The sequence below is a fragment of the Panthera leo genome, chromosome F2 (genome assembly GCF_018350215.1).
Source record: "Panthera leo isolate Ple1 chromosome F2, P.leo_Ple1_pat1.1, whole genome shotgun sequence".
NCBI lineage: Eukaryota > Metazoa > Chordata > Mammalia > Carnivora > Felidae > Panthera > Panthera leo.
The window spans coordinates 78844068-78853047 of NC_056695.1; the positions used below are offsets into that span (position 1 = coordinate 78844068).

General features: G+C 45.4%; 1 long non-coding RNA gene across 1 annotated transcript; it reads right to left on the reverse strand.

The window, feature by feature from the left end:
- Positions 1–4358: 4358 nt before the first annotated feature.
- Positions 4359–5933, reverse strand: LOC122210782. Its single transcript, XR_006198240.1, has 2 exons — positions 5886–5933; positions 4359–4617 (listed from the first exon to the last, which is right to left on the reverse strand). It is a non-coding gene; the product is annotated as an uncharacterized LOC122210782 (long non-coding RNA).
- Positions 5934–8980: the final 3047 nt, after the last annotated feature.

Genomic DNA, 8980 nt, shown 5'->3' on the forward strand with positions numbered 1-8980 from the left:
TGCCTACCCTCAGAAGCTAGGAGCCTTGTCACTAAGAATTGGGAGTCTGCAGGTGTCAGGCTGGGCAGTAGGGCAGAGGAATTTGTTCAGGAACTTCTAGTTAAGGAAGACTCTCAATGAGTATCATTTTGTCACTATGCCATGCTACCTGCCTACCTTCAGGGAAAGACTCTAAAAACATATGATAAAGGGAGACCTAAATTTAGGGGTTGGGGCTCTCCAGGTTCATGGTGAGCAAAAGGTCCTATGTTGTGACTGTCAAAGCATGACCAAGGAGACCAACATCCTGAACCTCTGTCCCATTCCATAGTTCCAGTCTCTGAAACAACCAACAGGCGACTATCAGTAAAGCGGCAAGCCATACCTCTGGGGAAAGTAGGTTCACAATGGAATAGATGTGCCTAAGCCAATCGTATTATTCTAGGGAGTCCTGATTTGTCCCAGCCTTTTAGCCAACAGAAGTGTTCTATTTTGACTCTTCCAGATCCTAAGTTGACCGAGGTATCTGGGGTTCCTGTCAAAATAGATGGTGCATATCCCAGGGTTGAAACTAGTATTATTTGTAGGGAACTATATACCATTGAAAGTCCCTGGAAAATGCAGCAGGGAGTCTTAGTGATGGGCAGTGGGCAGAAGAGCCATGGTTGTCTCTCCAGCATGGAGTTATGAAGCCAGTAAAAGAGACTTTAGTAGTCAACATGTTCTGATTTCAGTTCTTAAAAAACGACTTTATTCCAGCCCCTGTCTAGAGCTTTCTTTCAAGCCACTCACCTTTCCTTGCTTACTGTTCTGGTCCAAGTCACTGTCTTTCTAGGTTATAGTGATCATTTCTTGTCCATCTCCCTACTTCAACCTTTCTCACTAATGTACATTTTTCTCTTACCCACAGTGATTTCTGAAGACAAATCCCAACCCTGCACTACACTTCCATCTCCACTGGAGTAATTCTAACTTCAGCCTATTAGGTCTTGTGTTACCCTCACCCAAAGCCCCACTACATCTTTGAGAAGGGGGGGCGGATATTAATAGGCATCAGCCATAGTAGCTTCCTTCCTGTTCTAAAGTAAAATGTCTTGTTATCTTTGTTTTTTGGCATTAATTTTTCCTGTCTAGAAATTGGTCTTTCCATATCCACCCTGATCTATTTCTGTGATCAGGTATTTGCTCAACTGTTAACATGAGTACACCAAAGACTAAACAAGATATTACCCTGCCCATAATACTCACTGAAAAAATGAATTCTAGTGGAGAGATCTACAAACTACATGAAAGGAGTTGGTTTTTTTTTTTTTTGTATATAATTCCTTATGCCAAGAATTGTCCCTGCAAACAGAAGTAGGCATGGGTGGAAGCTCTTCCCTTGTAGTGGGAATGGTGACCAGGGACCAGCTAGGAATCCCTAAGACAGGAAGATAGACACTTGGAAACAAATTGAACTGAACAAGGCAGTGTGGGTTTTAGAATCTACTGGACCCACACCATGAGCCTTAATATTATCATCCTTGTTCTCAAGCTGTAGACCTATCACAGAATGGAAAGCTTAGCAAGGATTATACCTAATGAAAGTCTAGACCTCCTCAGGTGGGGTGTGGGACAGGCTTCTAGCAGAGGCATTAAGACTCTGCAAGGAAGAGAATCCATGTAGCCCATCTTTGGTTGATAAAAAGCTTGGAGTTTTCCATAAAGGAGATTAAAAATTCATGTGATCACAATATCAGGAAAATTAAAAGCCCATGTCTTCTTCCTTCTACCCACACAAGATCTCCTTCACTTGTTCCCGGGACATCTGACGGAAGACCGCCAGTGTCTAACGAAATGATTTGCTTTCCCTTGAGGTCTTATTTAGGAAGTCCTTAGTAGATCATCAGGATCTGAAAGCCAGCCACTAACTTCTCTGTGAATTAAGACAAATTAGGATTTAGAAATCTCAGGAACCCATTGGGAAGTGAGAAAGTGAGACACTCGGTGTCATGAAAGAGTAGAAGTAACTAAATACCAAAGTGGTTATGGGAAGCATACTTTACTTCCCCATCTCCCCAGGTGGTCTGGCAGCTTTATGGAAGATGCTGTGGACCCGGACTTCCAGATTTCAAGCCTTATTGTGGCACTTTGGTTGAATATTTGTATCAATGTTCTTGGTGAGGGAGCATCTAAGACAAATGTGTAACAGCCACTGAGTTGGAATGGCTACCCAAATCAGATAATGCAGAAATGTGGGCAGACAAGAAAGGAAATATTTTATGTAGGGCAAGTACAAAAGATTCAGGAAAGTTCACCTTATAAACCCCGGGTTTTCACCCAGGCCAAAAATAAACATGAAAAAAATGGCAACAAGACAGAAGTCTGAGATTTGCAGCACAAATAGGGAACAGCCCACTTTTGTCAAGAAGAAGCCTCCTGTATAGGGAAGTGATCTTTCTAGGCAGCAAGGACCTGCCTGTACATCCTCCCTCATATCCTGAGCCTGTGAATGCAGCTTCTCAGGGCCCTGATGGAGGTGGGTGGCCAGAAGGGCCCAAATGCCTCCATGCTCGTCTCTATCGCCAGACCCTTCAGAAACAGGACTGACCTGCTACTCTTAGTTTAAAAGCCACCTCTACTTAAGTCACTCTCTGTCTCTTACGTTTTCAGTGGATCCTTACTGTCCACAAACCACTGTCTAAGTTGCCTATTGGAAATTCCTCTGGCATCTCCAGACCTACCCCACTTCTCAGGATTCCATCCTCTACATGCCAGCAAAAATGGGTTGCTTCACTGCTTAGGTTTTCCCCAGTGACCTTGAAGCTTCTGGCTTCTGGGAGTTCCTATTCTAGGTCATTTCCACTCAAGTTGAGTGCCCTTCTCCCATAATCCTTCAGTAATAAGCAAGATACAACTGTTGATTCCCAGATGCCACTAAGAGCCAATAGGGATGAGGCATGTAAAACCATAAATCCATAGGTTTTAGGTCTCCCCAGGTGACAATCAGTATGGTTATAGAAATAGTGATTTTTGGCCTCCTTTGTTATCTGAAGTTTATATCCAACCTGGCCCATGCTGACAACTGCATGAATTATAGTTATAATGTTGTGCCACTGGGGACATGATATCCTTGTTTTGCACAAGAAGCAGGAAAGTGAAAACTGAGCACTGACCTGCCCAGGGCTACACTGTGGTTGAGGCTGAGACTTGAACCCAGAAGTGCCTGACCACAAGGTCTGTTTGTCCTAAAACATCACACTGCTGATCCGGGGGAAATAACCCACCCTTCTCAGAAGGCTCCTAGCACCTGCCCCCTTCTGCTTTGCCCTACAGGTGTGTATGCACCTGTGTTCTTGCTGGTGCCCCAGCTCCTAACAAGTGAGTACCTCCCTTGCCTCAATTTCATCTTCCTGGAGGAATTCACCCCCCCCCCCAGCTGGGCACATAGGGTGCTTAGTAAATGCTGAATCGCTTAGTCTGCCTTCCCAAGACCTTATGTGGTTATACTTTAGAGTACAACTTTTTCCGAAAAAAAAAGTGAAAGAAAACTTCCAACTTGGCACAGTAACTTTTCTCAAAGTTGAATAAATATTCACATGGCTATAGCATTTCATTATAAGAGAGGCAATTATCAGTCTATCTTTTCCTGTGCGAACATAGAAAAGGGGTTCCAAGTTCAAGAGTCGTATTTTAAAGGGTGGAAAAGGGCAAGTCACTTAATCTTGCTGACCTGCAGGATTTTCCAGGTGGAGAAATTCAAATTATCTAAGAGCATAAGTGAAGGGAGAGAAATGCTTTGAAAGCATCCTTTGAAGGAAAATGAATGATCTTACATATGGATGATAATGAAAAGGAGAAAGACCCTAAAGATGAACAAGGAGAAAGCTGCGTCAGCATTTTGGCCCCTTTGGGCCCCTGTATTGTGCCACAGATCTGCTATCATTGGATTGGACACTCTGGCCAGCCTCTTAATTGTGTGAACCTAGACAGGCTTTCATACTTTGAGTTTCTTCATCAGTAAAACAAGGGTAGGAATTTCATGTGAAAACTCAGAGCAGTTCATGCATGTGGTATGAACTGAATGTATGTCCCCTGCAATTCATGGTGAAATCCTCCCCTCAATGGGCTGGTGTCAGGAGGTGGGGCAGAGATGAGCGCTCACTCACCCTCCACCTTGTGAGGACACAGCAAGGAGGTGGCCATCTGCAAGCCAGGAAGAACACGCTCCCCTGAACCCAGCCCATGCCGCCATCTTGCTCTTGGATCCCCAGCTTCCAGAACGGTGAACCACAAACTCTTGTTTAGTTCACCCAGGCTGTGGTATTTTATGGCAGCCCAAACTGATAGAAAGCCTACAAAACACTTAGCTCTGTGTCCCGAGGCACATAAGTAAACACTTAATTGTAATACTGGTGATATTACTTGAAGTCATAAAAATAATCATGGACTTCTTGCTATGCTGGTCTCCTTGGAGTCTTCTAGTTGGCTATAGTATTTGGCGAGTATTCGTCATGCAAGTTTTATAGAAAACTGCTTTGAGGATGAGAGATGTATTCCTTGCCATTTTTTTCCTCTTGTTTAACAAAACATTTTGTAAGGTAGCAGTTTAAAAATCTGATTTGTTAGGTGTTTTTCATCCCAGCCTGATTGAACTGCCTGCGTACAAAGAAAATGCAATCCTATAAATTCAAAACATCAATTCTTTCCAAGCCAGGAGGTGTTCACAATGGGCAAGTGTGGGGGACATTATTAAATAAAAATGATTGCACAAGAGGATCTAAGATGCTTCCTAGCTCTTGGTTCCCATTCTTTGTGCTTCCAAGTCAAACAGAGATGTCCTACCAGTTAAAGCTGAAGCCATGTGCTCTGGGACACCTGGAGCATCCTGACATAAAGCCCAGTACCCTGCATGAAGGGACTTGAACATCACTCATTCTAGGTGATGCTGTTACCGTCTGGTGGAACACGGTAAGAGCTGAAAGGCTTGAAAATTCGAGAAGTAAAACAAATCTGACATCAGCTGCCACTGACGAGACTCCTTTGATCAGCGCCCCCACCTTCCACCCCCCAGGGTTGATGGTCCCATCATTTAAAGCTAACAGCCATCAGCTCTCCCTGTTAATGTAGCAGAGGGGGGAGTGAGCTAGAGGCTCAACCAGCATGGACAATGTGTCACCAGAATGTGGCCTTGCCTGTGGCTGTTGGGTCCAGGTCCCTCAAGGGTTTCCTGAGCAAGAACTGATCCCTTCCAGCTAGAGTCTAGGCATGTATTAAACACACCATTATGCAGGCAGCATCCTGTAGCAGGAATAAGGGTTAGTCCCAGCAGAACCAAGTTCTTCCCTTAGCACCTCTGCCTATACCCTGTGATGAAGGGAAGAAGTTACTCTATTTCCTTGAGTGTTTCCTCAACAGGGTGGGATCGGTGTTGTCCACTGCAGAGCAGGCTTGTGAGTAGATGATTACAAAACCCAACTTGGAGGGTATGACAGATTCAGTAACCACTAGCATCTCTGTTCCTGATATGGGCTCTATCTATACTGCATAGATGGGTTCTACTAAAAAAGTGCAGCTTTGGGGAAATCGCAAAGCTTTTAAACACACTTTACAACATTGAAGAGGCACCTCTACTTTGTAAGGGGTATGTCCTCTGTGAAGGTGTCAGATATCCAGCAACTATCCCCTATTTAAGATCGCTGATAAACTAGTAGCCAGAGTCCTTAGCAAGCGGAGAGCACCAGCCCAGAATCAGAAGGCCTGGGTGCACCTGTTGTAAGATGTTACAGGACATTGACCCTGGACCACTTCTAATGTTGGCTCTCCTTCTCTGGAACAATACACACTTGAGATTCCAGGAGAAGAGTCCCTGCATGGAAGGACCCCCCGTTCCCCACCCCCCACCACACCTGCCACAATGTCCCTACCATGTTGCCTGCAGCAGGGAGACCAAGCTGGGGATCACAGCAGTCCACCCAGGACTCTGCTGGGCCTGAGGCACATCTCCCTTCATGGACTTATTCTAGAACACTGTTAAATGTAATTGTGACCACATCAGTACACAGATCTGCACAATCCAGGATGAACTCACTATATGGATCCTTCTGATTTTAAAAGAAATGAAAATCTTCAGGAACACCTGCAGGGACCCACAAGGCCATCGTGGGTCCTGGATACTGTGCCTTCAGAGCTCGATGGACAGGTATGCTCTGTACCCAGCATATGGTGCTGAGAAGGACGTGTCCCTACAGCTCTTAAATGTCTTACACTCCTGGATTATTCTATAGGAGAAACCTTAAACACCAGCTTGAACTGGAATGACCCACTCTTCCTTGGGAGCAACTATGTGGTCTGTCTGCTGTGAGTCAATGCAACCTGGCCCATGCCTCTGCCCCACCTGTTCCATCTCTGCTCCTCCATCCAGCTCTCTGTGTGTGGTCACTGCCACCACCCAGTAAGTGTCACAGGCATGCACTGGGGCAAAATGGATAAGCTGATCCAGCTGAAGTTGAAGTGACAGGGACCGTGAATCCCAGGGGAGTTCCTGTGCAGCTGGCTTTTAGTAAACAGAATAGATTCTACTGAGGATAACCTTGGGAGAGAAGAAAAGCAGAGGTGGTGGTGATGCTAGGGAGGGGGAAATGGATTTTCTTGGTGTCACCCAAAGGGTTGACAGAGTGCCCCAGAACCTGAGTGTCCTGACACCCAGTCCAATTCCCTTTCATTTGAGATGCTTTCTAGGCTGAGAATCCAAAGACTGGACCAATGTGGGGGTATAGCTCAGGGGTAGAGCATTTGATTGCAAAGGCTGGACCAATGTGAGTGAAGAGACTGATGTGGGATGCTTCCTGGTGAGGGAGCGCTCCATCCCAGCCCTCCTCTCCTCATGAGGCCCTCACGTGCCCTCTGGCACGGTGTCCCTGTCCTCTCCACAGGCGTTCCCCCCCAGGTGTTTCCCCCCCCCAATCCCCCAGTGTTACTTTCTATTAAAGTAAGACTTTTGTAGAAAGACCTTTCTCCATATACGTCAAAGTAGGTACCATCACATAAATGCTCAGTTGGTGCATTCTTAGAGGGACAGACAGGAGAAGAGTTCAGACCTTGGAGCCAGCCTGGGTTTGAGTCCCAGAGAAGCACTTACTAACTGTATTAGCCTGGAAAAGTTTGAGCCTCCTTTTCCCTTCTTATAACAGGGATAATGTGATCTTACATGAATTGTTGTGAGGATTGACCAAACACCTGAATGGGGGGGCAGGGGTGCAGAATGTCTGCACAGAATCACAGCAGTCAGAGGGAAGGAAGGAGGGGTTGGAGGAGGAGCTGATGCTTATTTTACACCCTTGGTCTATCAGGTCAACACGAACAATGGATCATTAAAACCCCTACTGCTCTCATGGAGGAAAAAGAAGGCAGGGAAAGGATGGCATTTCATTCCTCCCCACTTCTAAAACACTCTAGGCCTCTAAAAATGCCCACATCGGCCAGATCTAACACAACCCTCCCAAATCCAAGACCCTGGGCATCATTTCAATCCTACATTAGGGTTGAGGAGAATTGGGCTACACCGTTATGGGCCTTGCATGAGTAAAGGTGTCGGGAATCAAGCAGAGACTTCTAACACTAAGCCTGATACCCTTCCTCTGGTGTGCTGGCTCCAAGAGAACCTGAATTTCTTTTCCTGATAGTTGGATCTTGAAGCAGTTCCTTACATTTGACCCATTTAAATGAAACCATGTTTGCCTTGGGGGCGGGGATGAGGGAACTTAGCCACAAGTATATGGACTAGGAATCAGATGTGACTGAACCCACCCCAGTTACTTGACTGCTGTGGACGCCTTATGCAGGTCACTTTCTCTTAGGCTTCAGATCTCCTGTACAGAGAATGAGACAATAACACCCCTGAATGGTTTTAAAGGTACTGTGAAAAAGATCGAGATCTGACCTGATTTAATATTCCAAATTATAATACCTGAAATGAGACCTGAAACAGAGTTTGATAAGCCAAGCCTGATGCTTTGCCATTAAACTCGAGATGTTTGAATCTTTGCAGTGAGAAAGTTGAGGCTCAGTTAATTGGGTTCTGTTTTAAATGCCCTCTTACAATGTGCCAGCTGCTGGGCTTGCTGTTGTTGCAGCCCATGATGCTCCTGATAAACACGATGACTGCAGGCCTCACATAGTGAGTCTGTAGTAGAACTGGAATTGGAACCAGCTGGGGTTTTCTCCACAACACGGAAAACAATAATGGAATTAATACTATGTAGTAACACATGAAGTTTCGTTTCTTTCTCTCCATGAAAAATGAGCTCTGTTGAGCTCAAGACGCAGCATGGGAAGAATCTGCATGAGCAAGCTTCCCATAAGCATCAGGAGACACCTGACACTGGATCCCATAGCCAGCCCTAGTTTATTACCCCCAACCACCTGCTGAAGCCGCCAGAGCCCCATTGCCCGTGATGGAGTGTTTCAGGATGGCTACAGAAGAAGTGGGCTTCCTCTGTTCCTCTAGAATCTTAATGCAGACTGTTGCACAGAGCTTCCATTAAGAGGATGGTTCACATTTTTCTTCCTGGGTTTGCCAAACACAAGATCAGAGTCTTTCTCTTTTCCCACCATAAGTCACTGATGCCAGCTTCACAATTCAATCCAATAGATTCTTAGGGAGCTCTACTTTGTCAAAGACCAAGATTCTGAGGTGCTCAGGGGCATTCAAAAGTACATATGTACCCATGTTCTTGAATCTTCAATTTTCACAATACAGCAGAGTAATGATCAATGCCTTGGCCTTGAACATGGAACCTGTCATTTTCAACCCTAAGTACATTCCTCGGTTCATGTTTTCATGAGCTCCCTGCAATTGGGCTTCCCTGTAATGCCATCTGGGAGGTCCCCCCCCCAACACACACAAAGTGGGACTACTGGTGCTACATAAGCTGATATAACCTTAGGCTTTTATTGAGTTCTCCTAGGACAGGTACCATGGGTTTGAACAGAACTATGATTCTTGAGGACCAGGGAAATC